Source organism: Vulpes vulpes, chromosome 7 (genome assembly GCF_048418805.1).
Source record: "Vulpes vulpes isolate BD-2025 chromosome 7, VulVul3, whole genome shotgun sequence".
Lineage (NCBI taxonomy): Eukaryota > Metazoa > Chordata > Mammalia > Carnivora > Canidae > Vulpes > Vulpes vulpes.
This window is the reverse complement of record NC_132786.1, coordinates 40,623,535-40,638,041: the sequence shown is the minus strand read 5'-3', so window position 1 is coordinate 40,638,041 and position 14,507 is coordinate 40,623,535. Positions and strand designations below refer to the sequence as shown.

The window sequence follows — 14,507 nt, the reverse complement described above, 5'->3', positions numbered from 1 at the left end:
ATGAAACAGTATACCTCTTTTCTCTGTCAGACCTTGCTGTCTTTCTCTTCTAATACTTTATCATCGGTTGATATATTATCCATATTTTTATTAATTTGTTTACTATCTCTCTCTCCCAACTAGAATGTAAGTTATTAGAGAGGCAGGACAGAGTTTTATCCTTTCATATCCTGAGCATTTTGTATTCTAGATCATTGTCTGGCAAAATGTTCACTGTTGAATGACCAATTATACTTATTCACAAGATAAGATATGGCATTTATTTGCTTTTGATTGAAATTCCAACCAAATGTGATAATACTGATAAGGTAATACAGATCAAAAGTTCTGATAGAAGTCATTTGGGACATCTGGTTGGCTCAGTCAGAGGAACATGTGACTCTTGATCTTGGGGTTGTGAATTTGAGCCCCACGTTGAGGTAGAGATTACTTAAATCAATAAACTTTAAAAAAAAAGAAGTCATTTATATGAGAACATCATTACCTTTTTTTTTTAAATCATCAGCTTTTGGGCAGCCTGGGTGGGTCAGCGGTTTGGTGCTGCCTTTATTTCAGGGCATGATTCTGGAGACCCGGGATCGAGTCCCACATCAGGCTCCCTGCATGGAGCCTGCTTCTCCCTCTGCCTGTGTCTCTGCCTCTCTCTCTCTCTCTCATGAATAAATAAATAAAATATTTAAAAAATAAAAAATAAAAAAATAAAATCATCAGCTTTTTAGATATGTTTTTTTCCTAGTCACCCACATGAAATTTTAATATCAGAGATATATTGCATATGCTTTTATGTACTGTATGTACTCACATATCTTTATATCTGTGCTTTATGATTAAGAGTAAGATATTTCCATTCAGTCCATAAGAACTCATTTTCCCCCCCATTGAGTAGGCATGATCAGTATCTACAACGACTAAAATTGGGAAAATTATTACTTAGTATACCCAATCCTAACTATGAGGTCCAGGAGAGCCTGGCTGGCTCAGTCAGTAGAGCATGAGATTCTTGATCTTGGGGTAATGAGTTCAAGCCCTGCATAGAGCTTACTTAAAAAAAAAAACTGAGGTCCATAGAAGAAAAATAATGGTCCCATTTGACTTTTAAAAACAACAGAGAACCACATGCATAGGTGCTAGCTGGGCTGTGTCCTCTATGTGACAATTATATCCCTTCTTCCAAGTAATTGGCAGTCTGTGGAAAACACAAGAAATATCCTGTACACAGAGCCCCCTGCCTTTAGTTCTGGGCTGGCTTGCTGGCTATATTGATTTTGATTATATGCCTGCTCTGTGTGAACTCTTTATATTACTCAATGCTTTATGATATTTTCTCCTGCTCCATTCATGAAAGGACTCAGACTGCAAGCATTCAAGAATCAAACAAACAAAAAGCAATAATGAAATAACACAAATGAAACTATGAGAAGTGTGATACAATAAGAACTCTATATTTGGTCTTTGTCAATGGTTCCTAACAAAGAGCTTCTAAAACCTTTGGAATATTCTGAGGGATAGGAGTGTTTTGTTATTCATAATGAGCCCCTTCAACCATTCTTGAGTTTATACTGATAAAGTGACTCTTTGTAGAACCCTAGATAGCTTTGGAATGAGGGCTGGTTGCTGGGAGGAACCAACTATGTGATTAGAGGGTTGGAGCTCTCACCCACGTCCCCAGGACATCCAGAGAGTGAGAAGAGAGGGGCTAGAGATTGAGTTCAATGATTTAATCATATGCAGTGAAGCCGCCATAAAAACCTCTAAATGGCATGCTTCAGAGAGCTTCCAGGTTGGTGAATGCATCATGGTACTGTGAGGGTGGCACCCTCAGAGTGGGCATGAAAGTCTCTATCCCCTGCCTCCACTGCCATACTTTGCCCTATGAATCTCTTCCATTTGGCTGTTCCTGAGTTATATCCTTTATAATAAACTGGTAAATATGGGTAAAGTGTTCCCCCTGAGTTCTGTAAGTAGTTCTAGCAAATCATTGAAACTGAGGTCATGGGAATCCTTGATGTGTAGCCCATTGGTAAGAAAGACAGGTGGCCCTCGGGAACTTACGTCTGGCATCTAAAGGAGGGCAGAGTCTTGTGAGACTGAACCTTGAGCCTTTGGAGTCTAACACTATCTCCAGATAGTTAGTATCAGAATTGAATTGAATTGTGGGACACCCAGGTGGTGTCCAGAGACTTGGAGAACTGGTTGTTGATGTGGGACAAACCCACACATTTGGTGTCAGAATTGTTGGGAGGAAAAACATCCCAGAAAACCTAGTAATTCAGGGTGAGATGATTAGTGTAAGAGCCTGGGATTTCCAGTGTGTCCTGCAGAACCCCCAGAGAGGTGCCTCAGAGGCTGCTGCAGGGACGGGGAAAGGGCAGGATGTACATTAAATAGATGAGACCATTTTACAGGATAAATTTTGTCTTCCAAGAAATATTCTGACACGATTTCATTTTCAGCTGTATTTAGGAGATCATTAAGATTTAATGCGACATGTGCTGCTTTTGGTGCTTGCCCCAAGCTCTCCTATACCGTCACTTCCCCATTCATGAGTTCTCAATTTTGCTTCACTACCAGTTAGATTATGTCGTTGAGTAATTTTTTTTCAAAAAAAGTACACAAATGATACATTTTCTAAGTTACTGCATTTCTGAATATACCTTTATTTTGTCTAACATACAATTTGGCTGCCTATGAAGAGCTGGATCTTAACGGATTTCATCTTGATATTATATAGAAATTTCTCTTCATTGCCAATTCTCAAGAGGTACAAAGGCAGGTGAATTTTTACCTGTCTTTCTCTTTTTTGTGGGTGGCTTATCTTTTGGCCCTGGGTCGGATTTAAATTTTTTATCCTTATAAATCAAAATATGTGCCAGGATATGTCTCTTTGTATCTTTTACTTCACATTGGCCTGGAATTAAAGAGCTCTTATTCTCCATATACAGCTCTTAAATCACCTTCATAAAGTATTTTTTTCTGGCCTTTTCTCCAAAACCCAACTCACCTATATGGTGAGCTCAGTTCTCTTTCTTGACATCCTTTCACGTCTATTCACTTTCTTTTCATTCTGTGAAAATTCAAGTTTGTTTCTATGTTCCTAATTCATTTTCCTCTGCTCCAATTGTGCCTTCCACACACTTCCAAAGATGATTTTAATGTTCCTATTGCGTTTTCTATCGTTTTCAATGTCATTAACAACCCTCCCCCCATTTCCTCTATTTTACGTTTCTTATCTTGGACCATTCATTCCTTACACAACTTTCATTTCCTAGGAGCTTTGCTGTCTCTCATTCTACTGAGAGTGTTTTACTTCTGGTTTCTAAAATAAGCCATGGGCAGAGGTATGTTTTTAATCTGTCTTCCTGTGATATTTCCTTTAATTTTTTCTAAGAAAAAATTCATAAGCCCCATTTAAGTTTTTGTTTTTACTCATGTTGTAGTCAGTGTAGACTCAGTGTTTGCCAACCAAATACACCGAAGGTGAAACATTATTGCTCCGCCCTCTGAATGTAGGTAATGAATAAATTCCTTTCTCAGATCTTTAGTTGAGATAAGTTGATAGCTATTTCAAATTTCTAATAGATATTCATCTACTGAAAAACAATAATTTTTTCCATCCCCAATTTCTGATTCTCTGTAACTATAAGCAAGCAAGTAAATAAAACACAATTTCCAGCAGTCCACTTTCCTCTCCTGCTTTTTAGCTCTTTACACATGAGAACCACACCATCCTCATCGTAATCACCAACTCTGTTTCCTCTTCTTCCTGGACACAGGGCCAGACTAGCTATCTCAGTTCCCTTGCAGTTAGGATTCTAGCTGGAGGCATGAGTGGAAGTGAATATAGCAGTACTTTTGGTCTGACCAAGCAGAAGTTGCCATATGTGGGCCACTCTCTTTTCTCACATCTGCTCACTGGCTCTTGGTGCTCAGGAAAACATTAGAAGTCACATGTTTTTTATTGAGGTATAATTGATATACCAAAAAGTGCACGTATTTGATGTATACAATCTGTTAAGCATGGACATATGCATATACCTATGCTAACATATCCATCAAAACAAAACAAAACATATCCATGATCTCCAACTGTTTCCTTGGGTCCCTTTGCTTTTAGTGTGTGTGTGTGTGTGTGTGTGTGTGTGTGTGTGTGTGATAAAAACACTTTGCATGAGATCTACCCTTTTGATATGTTTCGAGGTGCATGATACCATACAATTCACTAGGGGCCCTATGTTGTATAGCAGATCTCTAGAATTTATAGGTCTTGTATAATTGTTAACTTTATGCCCTTTGAACAACTTCCCATTTCCCCCTATCTCCCTCCCCAAGAGGCCACATGTTTTAGAGGGCTGAGCCTGTGGCAACTTGGATCCCTGAATGACTGTGTGGAGCAGACCTTGTTCAACCTCCTAATCACCACCTGGCAACTCAAGTTGGAAAACTGTGTGAGGGAGGAAAACACTTCTACTGCATTAATTGAAATGTTAGGGTTTATTTGTTTCAGCAGTGAGTGTAGTTAAACCAAGATACACTTTCCTTTTTCTACCCTTCCCATCACACTTATTTTCTGAGAGTGGCTGGATCTGGAGAGACATGGAGAGACATGGAGAAGAGGGTGGGGATTTTGTAGATAGGATGGCAGTGTGTCAGCTACTTCTCAAACCATAAACCTGGGAAGAGGGACATGAAGTCCTGTTTCCTGGTGTTTTCAGCCTAAGCATTCAGAGTTATGCACCATCATGAGGTATTTTCTTATACTTTACATGGTTTTGGCTCTTTGAAAGGAAGACTGAAGATGCAGAGAGGCAGAGTGCCTTGGTACATCTTCTTAGCACAACTTAATTTTCACTATAGGTCATGGGAATTCTGGCCTCATGCCATGTGTGTTCTCTGCCAGTCCTTGGTTTTGGCAATTCAAGTATTTAAAAAAAAAAAAAAAAAGTTTTTTTAGTGTTGAAACAGACACCACTTAGAGAATCTGGCCTATTCCAGAGATGTGCCCTTTCTTCAGGAACCTTCTACTTGATCCCTAGGGGTCATGCTCATCAGCCAAGAAAAAATTGGATGTTTCAAGTAAGATGAAAGGGAAGACAATATTGACCTTGATGGGAAGACACTAATCAATAATTTAGGTTCATATTTTGAGCCAGTGAAATATTTTTTGGAGTGCTTTTACTATCTGATATTTAAAGAAAAGCAATAGTAATACATGACATGTGAATAATGTTAGACAGTTTATAAGTTTATCATAAATTATCTTTTTGGTCAAAAAAAAAGATCCCCTACTAATTCAGGAAAAAAAACAAGGGAAAGCAAATTAAAGAGTAGCAGAGTAGAAAAAGTCAAAGAAAAAATTTAGATGCATATAATGAAACAATTACCAATGGATGTACTTTGCATTTTATTTTCCCTGAAATGTACTCGTGAAAAATACAATGTCCTCTGTGTCTAATTTTAAAGGCAAATTATATTTTAAGATACATGAGGAGAAAGTACTCAAATAGTTCCCCATTTATTCTGTTTCTACTTTCCCTCCTCAATCCACCATCTGTATTACAGCCAGGGTGGTTTTTGTAAAAATATAAATAAGATCATGTAAATCCCCAGTTTACAACCTTTCAGTGGCTTTCCTTTCACTTGGAATAAAATCCAAATCCTTCTTACCTGAGTGATCTGGATTCTGACGCCTCTCCAACTTCTTTTCATGTCACATTTTTCTCCAGTCATAATTTCTTCAGCCACACGGGCTTTTCATTAGTTGCTCAAATACATTGAATTCTTTCCCACCTTAGATCTTTTGCCCATGCTGATCCCTTGCCCATGAAGCCCTTCCCCACACTTCAGAAGGCTAAACACGTCTCATGTTAACATACCTCCTGATGTTAGGCCTTCTCTGAGCCCTGGTATGTAAATTAGGTTCCCACTGCTAGATATTCAGGTCTAGCAACATATCTTTCAGAGCACCATGCCACATTTCCTCCATTATTTGCTGCACTAGACCTCCTCCTAGAGTAGAAGTGCCATGGACGTGGCCATGTCCTCTAGCACAGTGCAGGTCCACAGTAATTCAATAACATATATTTCTTAATTGTGGTAAAATACGCCAGAATTGACCACCTCACTTTTAAGTGTACAGTCCAGTGGCAGTTAGTACTTTCACATTGTTGTATTGTCATCCAGAGAATTCTTTTTATCTCACTGATGTGCTAAATAATATTTACAGAAAGAAGAGGTCCCTGATCCCTTTTGTAAAGTGAAGGATCCTCTGTAATGTAAACAAACAAACAAACAAATAATCCCTCCCAATTTAACCTCTAGAGAAGTTCAGATTTTAATATACTTGATTTTCATAAAAAATGGAGCACACAGAAAACTGCTAGAAATACATGTGGGCATGGGCTGGGAAAATCAAGTGTTACTGGTCACTCTAAGTGAAACGGCTGAGAAAAAAATGTGAATAGGAAATTAGGTAAATTAGTAGGTAAATAACATAGAAATAGCATATACATTTAAACTATCTTGGGCCTCTCAATACAGGGAGATCTTTTACAAATGAATGCTCATTTAGACGTTGACTTTCCTTCTAATGTGGGCTCTCTGAGTGCGTGGCCATTTGATGACATAAACAAGTAATTGGAAGTGTTTTTTACTCTAAGACAAAGAAACTACCCAAGAGATGACTTGTATCTGGGAAGAGTCATTTAGGTTTGATTCCTATGAGAGGCTTGCAAAGCTGTGAGATCGTTAATTGACTTGAAACTCTTACTGCCAGATGAAATCCTGGTGTGTGTTCACAGGGCTCAGAGGATTCAGCTAGGAGTTTTGAAATTTGGAGAGGAGGGAGACATAGAGGCATCTGAAAAAAATTCTTTTTCAAGGTAATAAAAAGGAGGCAAAGCTAATTAGAGACCATAGAGCAGACATGTACAAATAATTATGTATTTATATAGCGCACATAAATACTAATTAAAGTATGTGCTGAAGTGGTGAGGGGAGCTAACTTCATCTGGTTGGGATGTCTCACTCTGCCGGTGTCTCCAAAACAGTGATTTCATGTCCGTGTAAACACTCTTCTGAACTAACACAATTAGCATGGCTGTAGCTCAAATTACATAATTTACAAGTTAATCCTTCAGACCTAACATTAAGCTCTGTGAATTCAATTATAAATCACTATGTCGAAAATACTTCGTAACAATGAATTTTTAACAAGAGACCTTCAGGAAGGTCCCCATCTATTCAGCCAGGTCGTGGGTTTTTTTTGTTTTGTTTTGTTTTTTAAGCCTCAACGGATTTCATAATTGCTTAAACCAAACCCTAACTAATCAATGTAGCATAAAGACAGGCTACCATCAACCCAAAGGCAGCAAAGTCAATGAACAGAGTACAAAGCTCCAGGAGGTGTGTTCTCAAGGTGGAGAGTTTCTCATTATTCGATACCATCGGAAGGCAGCGGTGTCCAAAAGTGCTGAGCTCTGCAGTACTTTGCTATTCCCATCAGTTAGCATAACATCATCTGGCTCCTGCTCTGGGTATTGATGTTATGTAAACACGCTTACGTAAGGAAAGGAGAAATAAACACGCAACCAATATGCAGTGCTGGCTGCTGATCGATGCCAGAGCATGCATATTTTGATTTGTGCTTTATGTAGAGCACAAAAATACTACTTCGATAAATCTGTACAGTAAGGTGCAAGCTGTTGAGAAAATGGCATCAAAATACACAATGTGGTTCTGTGTTTATTTCATCCTAACTGGAATGTCACTTCCTACACGGATCCATCTGTATTCCAACCAGGTCCTAATGGTATATGCTTATGGGACATCTGGTTGATTTCTTGCTCTAATACAAAATTATATTTGTGGTAAAGCCATGACCTATCTCTCTTTATTGGCATTGTACTTGGAGCAGCTTGTCCTAGACAGTCCTCCTAGCTAGTTCCTTCTCCCCAGAAATGCCCAGACACATCCTGGTTGCTTGCACATCCAGAACCTTGGCTCTGGGTTTGAATCTAGACTCCACCTCTTCTTTCTAGCTGTACAAGTCTGAATAAATTACTCAATGCAGTTTCCTCCCTGGCAAAATGTGGGTAATAGTACCTATCCCAAAATGTTGATAAGCAGATTAAAGGAGATCATGTAGCACTGGGGGGCACATAGTAGCTAATAAATGGTAGCTAACTCGGTAACAGAACACCCAGGTACATTTGATGATGTGCAAACCAGCCTTTATGGTCCACTTCAGGGGAGCACAGTGAATGCGCTCTCTCACAAACACTAGCAGAGAGGCAGTCCCCCAACGACTGTGCCGCCTTTGGAAGGTCTAAGGCCGCTTCCCTGTTAATTGCTGGCTTCACCTCCCACAAGCCATTCTTTATGTTACATAGTCTTTACACAGCCTGAGTGGGCCTTCTTTGCCTGATCACCAGACACTCTCAGGGGAAACCATTCGTGGGCAGAAATCGTGAAGGGTCCCCGTGTCCCTGCTGGGCACGTGAAGTTAGGGCAGAAGCTTGACTTGATGACACACACCTGCTCTTGCCTTCTTTCGCACTCACACCTTCTTCTGGAGCCCAGATGTCTGCTGTACAGCCTGGCAATTGGGAGCTTAGCTCTTATTTATCAATAAGTAAGCAACACAGGCTAATCATACTCCCAACCTAAATATAATAACCCAACATAAATTTGAGGGAGGCCTTGTTTCTTGTGTTTGCTTTAGTTTGCTTCCTGAGAAATGATGACTCCTGCCTTTATCCCATATTGACTAATTCTGGGCTTGCTGTGGCTGTGATAATCTATGGCCCCTGCAGACGCTATGCAACTGGCCAACCACTTACTTTGTTACCTCCAGTCTATCACAAGTACAGGCTATGATGAAAAGAAAGTATTCGAGGAGATCACTTTCTCTGACCATCTTGTTATGGATGAAAAAAAAAATGCCTTCTAAAATTATGCACAGGCACATTTTATTTAAACATACAGGAATTGGGGTGCCTGGGTGGCCCAGTGGTTGAGCGTCTGCTTCTGGCTCAAGGCATGAACCTTAGGGAGTCCCACATTGGGCTCCTCAAAGGGGGCCTGCTTCTCCCTCTGCCTATGTCTCTGCCTCTCTCTCTGTGTCTTTCATGAATAAATAGATAAAATATTTTTTTAATATAGGAGTTTGTTTTATTTTAACAACAATCCTATTCAGGGGATAAAACATGTTTTAATCACCCCCTGTGATTCCTGTTGGGGAGGGAGGGGTTCTTGCCCTAGGGCTACAGTGATGGCCAAACACATGATGCCAACACTGGAAGATGAGACCCACAAAAGCTCATTAGTCACATATATGTGCAGCCCAGAGGAGGACACTGATGTCATGCAGAGCCATACAGGAATGGAATGGACAGCTAAGGGCTATGGCAAGCAGACTTTTGAGTGTCAAGAGAGTGAGGTGGCATCTGGCTCCCTCAGTGGCTTGTTTGAATAATTCTGCTAGCTAGCAGGGGACTGAAACCCATTCCCCCAGGATAAGTAGGAACTACCTCTGGTTTCTTTGATAGGAGGGTTATTTGGCTAGAGATCTTATCCATGAGTCTACTAGGATGTTCAAGGTCCCCCCAGTTTCACCAGATGCAAGGTGGCCCATAAATAGACTGGACATGTCAACATTATGAACCTCTCCTGTTGGTGTAGAAACCAGAGCAAATGGATTTCCCAACATTGACTCTAATTTGCTAAAGGGCCTTATTTTTTTCCTACATTTAACACAAGACCATGACAGAGTAACATAGTAAGAAAGAAGCAATCCGTTAGTATTGTAAGGAAATAAGACATTTTATTTCCTTTCCTTAAATATGTGTGCTGTTCCATGCCTTCAACCTAATGTCCATTCATTAAGAGGGGAGAAAGATAAGTTAATGCTTCCCAAATTTGGATACCTTCTCAAAACAACGGAAGGATGTGTCATTTTCTTCTATACTGTGTAGCCACTGCTTCAGGACCTCCCCGTCCCCTAACCCACTGTTGAAAAACAACTGTCTTTTCTTACCTATGTCATGGCATACTTGTATTTATATTTTTGGTAACATTATAAAGCCTTGGAAGCTTGATGCATCCCCTATAGTTTGCAAAGGTAATCAGCAGAAGGATAAGAACAAAAAGCCTTGTCTCTCTTCTCCATCCCATCCTATCCTCTGTCACTTAGTTTATACAGCACTCACCCCTACAACACAGCTACCATAAAAATAAGGTAGACTGTATATAGCATTACAGAAAACAGATCTTTAAAAAATCAAAAGTGTTTAACTGGTACACACCTAAAACAGTGCCTGGCATACGGTAAGCTCTTATTCCAACATTTGTTAATGAGGTGAATGTCTACAGTAGGTATGATTAAAATGAACCAGCACATAGTTCAAAAAGATGAGCACATCTACATAAAAAAAAAAAATGTACAGGGCCTACTTGCTGACACTCAGGGTCAGTTCTTAAATTGGACCACGTATCCCTGTTCTTCTGAGTGAAGATCCTGAGTCATCTCCATCAGCACCACTTAAGATGGTCCTATAACAGTTTGTCTAAGGCCAAGAATAAGCATTTCAGAGAGCACTTCTGCTGATTCTGATCTCCACTGGAGTTTGAGGCTCATTCGGTTACATAATTAAATAGATGCATTTTAGAGAAAAGGAAGCAAGGCACTATAGATTTTTTTCTGTTTGTGTTCCTTGAATATTCACATGTCGAAATCCTACCCCACAAAGTGATGGGATTAGGAGGTAGGGTCTTTGAGAGGTGATTAGGCCCTAAGGGTGGTATCCTCGTGAATGTAATTAGTGCCCTTAAAAAAGAGACCCCAGAGCAAACCCTTGTCCATTCTGCTATCAGAGGTTCCAGTGAGAAGATAGCCATAAATGAGGAAGTGGGCTCTCACCAGTCAATGTATCTGCTGGCACCATGATCTTAGCTTTCCCAACCTCCAGAACGGTGAGAAATAAACGTTCATTTATAAGCCACCCAGTTTATGATATGTTTGTTACAGCAATCCAAACAGATTAAGAAAGAAGGTAAGAGACTCCTCCTCTGACCAGCACAGGCCCACTGAGTCACAGTTTTATTCTTGGTGTGAATACAGGTGTTTTCCAATTCTTCCATCACCTACCAGACTCTTCCCACCAACACGCATTTGTGAATTTCATGATGAAAAGAGATGTGCCTTTCAATTGTGCTTTATGGTGTTTTAATTCTTAAAATGTACTTTATTTTTTTTAAGTTATTTACTTAAATCTAAGGCAAGCTTTAGAAATAACTGGAAATACCTAGGTCTCCATGCTGTAACTCCTTTTCTAATAGGCTTCAAAATTCCTGCATCCTTGGTCTCTGATATATAGTTCAGTGGTACCTCGCCCCTGCCGCACTGAGATGACTGCATGGGGGCCTCCACCCTGACTCCTCCACCATCTTGGATTTGATGTTCATCTCTCTACTCTGTACAATAAGGCAGGCTTTGAAGTTCATGAAGAACCCTTTTTGCTTGAAGACCCTGAACAAGTGGCATAACGTAGGACTCCTTTGTGGTGTTTTCTTGGAGGAGGAATTGTGTCCTCAGTCTCCTGGGCTGCTGGGGCTTTTTCCTTTCCCTCACCCCTAGTGTCAGGGAGCTAAGGAGCCAAAGAAGGATGATATTAGGGTTGTCTGTCTTCTCTGGTCCTATGGTGCTGGAACTGACTTCTGATAGAATTCTGTCCATTTCCTTTTGATCCCTCTGGGTTCTGCCTTGGGCTGGGGGGCTCTCTGGCTTCCATCCCATTCACTGTGTAGCCTGCAGGATGGAGACAAGAGGTCTGCTGTGGGACCTTTAACTGTTTCTGCAACAAACTTGCTGGTCATCTCTGCCCTGCAGTCACCACATACATGTTGTCCACAAGGGAGGAACCAGCAGCTCTTGCTGACATGCTGCAAGTATGCACTAGAAGCAAACACTTGCTCCAAGTATGTGAAGACCTCAGGCCACATCAGAAGCACCTGTCATGAACATGCAGGTTCCACTTCCTGCTGGATCCATGAAGGCTATTCCTGCTGGTGCTGTATTAATGTGCCAAGTCTGTACTCGGTTGCCTCCCTGTCCGCAGCACTTGCTGTGGTGCCTATCCCTTTGTCAGGCACAGTAGGCTCTGTGATTAGGGAAGGATGTGCTTCTGGGAAAACAGTTCATGAGAGGAGGTGGACCCAAACAGGAGGTTGGTGATCCTCTTGTCCATGGGGCTCCATAACCACTGGGCTCTGCCTCAAACTCAGGTATGTCCACTGTGTCCTCTGCTGGAATGGCTTGGGTACAGCTGGAAGCTTCCATTGGTGGTCTTGGAGGTAAACAAGGTTTTCCTAGTGGACAAGAAAAAAAAAACCCAAAAAGATCCCTTGCACCTGAAGGGGACACAGCTGAAGGTTAAAGACGTGTCCGGTGGCAAGCCTCAGGTGGGGCTATTGTTTCTCATGACTTCGATGGCTATCTTTACAAGCTTCAAGGGAAGCTCCCCGGTTAACTCCAAGGTCCTGGTAAGCCTGTGGCCTCTTCCCTGGGTGTCTTCCACACCTGGCATGCTCCTCATAGCATGCGCTGGCCAGCATCATAGTATCAGATGTTGCTGGGCTGGTGGATATGAAGCTCAAGGTCACCACTGGCACGCAGTGTACATCGATCACTTCTCTTTTGCTGATCTGGAAAAAGTCTCTTTCAAAGACCAGTGGGTACTTGAATATAGCACTCTCCCCCCTATACAGTTGTCACTGCAATGTCCCCACGGGGGTTAATAAAAAAGCTCACTACACCCTGCTTTCCGCCGTGAAATACGGGAGCACATTTTCGAGGCTCCCGGCTACCTTTTACCAAGACCGCTCCCTGCGGCTCGCCCCCAGCTCCCGCCCCGCCCGCAGGCAGGCTCCGCACCGCACAGCCGGGCCTCGGCCAGGTGGCCGACCTGGCTGCAGAGCCCTCGAGGGAGCAGCCAGGAAGGGGTGGGGCGCTCGGGCCCACCCCTCAGCCCCTGCAGCCCGCGGGGGACAAGCCTGACAAGCCCTCGGAGGGGAAGAGACGCAGGTCGCGCCCCCTTGATCCCCGCCGCCACTGCTTTGCATCCGTCAACCCGAGCCAAACGCAAACGCCCGCCTGCCCGCTGAGCTCCCATTCAGCCAACCCCGGGGCCACCTTTCACCCCCTCTGGCCCATCGGGACCTACCGACGTCACACCGCCCCTGGTCCTGGTTCGGCCACAGCGGGCCCCTCGGTAGGGACTCCACCCCCCTCCCGCCCCCCAAACTCAGAGCCCCCGCCCAGGCCCCGCGGAAGCGCGGCGCGCATGCGTAGACCCCGCCTGCTCCAGGACTGGAAAACCTCCGACGGGGCGGGGGGGGGGGGGGGGGGGCTTCTAATTGCAAAAGTAAAGATTTCGCATGTGAGCCCAAGCTGCATGGTTTTCCACTAGAAAATTATCAAAAGGCAAGGGATGTATTTGTTCAGAAATTACAGCCTCTCTGAGCTGGAAGGGACTAGAAATTATGTGTTACAACCCCCTCATCAAACACGGGGCTGGAGAAACTTTTCCCATAGGTTCACAGAATGGGGGGGGATGTGGAGAATGGGGGTGTCGTGGAGGATGGGGAGTGTGGAAGAAGATGGGGGTGTGGAGGAGGATGGGGGTGTGTGGAGGAGGATGGGCTGTGGAGGAGGATGGGGGTGTCGTGGAGGATGGGGGGTGTGGAAGAGGATGGGGGGTGTGGAGGAGGATGGGGGTGTGTGGAGGAGGATGGGCTGTGGAGGAGGATGGGGGTGTCGTGGAGGATGGGGGGTGTGGAAGAGGATGGGGGTGTGGAGGAGGATGGGGGTGTGGAAGAAGATGGGGGGTGTGGAGGAGGATGGGGGTGTGTGGAGGAGGATGGGGGTGGGGATGGGGGTGTGGAGGAGGATGGGGTGTGGAGGATGATGGGGTATGGAGGAGGATGGGGGTGTGGAGGAGGAGGAGAGTGTGGTGGAGGATGGGGGTGTGGAGGAGAATGGGGGGGTGGGGATGGGTGTGTGGTGGAGGATGGGGTGTGGAGGAGGATGGGGTGTGGAGGAGGATGGGGTGTGGAGGAGGATGGGGGGTGTGGAGGAGGATGGGGGGTGTGGAGGAGGATGGGGGTGTGGAGGAGGATGGGGGGTGTGGAGGAGAATGGGGTTGTGGAGGAGGATGGGGGCTGTGGAGGAGGATAGGGGTGTGGAGGCGGATGGAGGTGTGGAAGAGGATGGGGGTGTGGTGGAGGATGGGGGGTGTGGAGGAGGTTGGAGGGGTGGAGGGGATAGCTTATGCTCTGAGTGAGATGCTTTTTGGCCTCATTGTGTGCGGCACAGTGTCCTTCAACTGACACCATCTCTGTGTTTGCAAACTTTTCTTATATATATAAGTAGCTCTTTTTTTCCCCAAACACAAAACAAGTTTGATTTATCATATAAATTCCAAAACATTCTTTGAAGCAAGTTGTTTTAACAG

At 43.4% G+C, this 14,507-nt stretch overlaps 2 long non-coding RNA genes across 4 annotated transcripts in view; both read right to left on the bottom strand.

The window, feature by feature from the left end:
• LOC140599668 (uncharacterized) overlaps window positions 1–14,507 on the bottom strand; it is an 88,314-nt gene that overhangs the window by 63,520 nt on the left and 10,287 nt on the right. The window lies entirely within an intron of this gene.
• On the bottom strand, window positions 9,799–13,335 carry LOC140599667 (uncharacterized). Of its 2 annotated transcripts, none has more exons than XR_012002574.1 (2): window positions 13,218–13,335; window positions 9,799–12,712 (listed from the first exon to the last, which is right to left on the bottom strand). It is a non-coding gene; the product is annotated as an uncharacterized lncRNA (long non-coding RNA). The 2 variants fall into 2 exon arrangements; XR_012002573.1 differs by having other exon boundaries at window positions 9,799–12,699; window positions 13,218–13,330.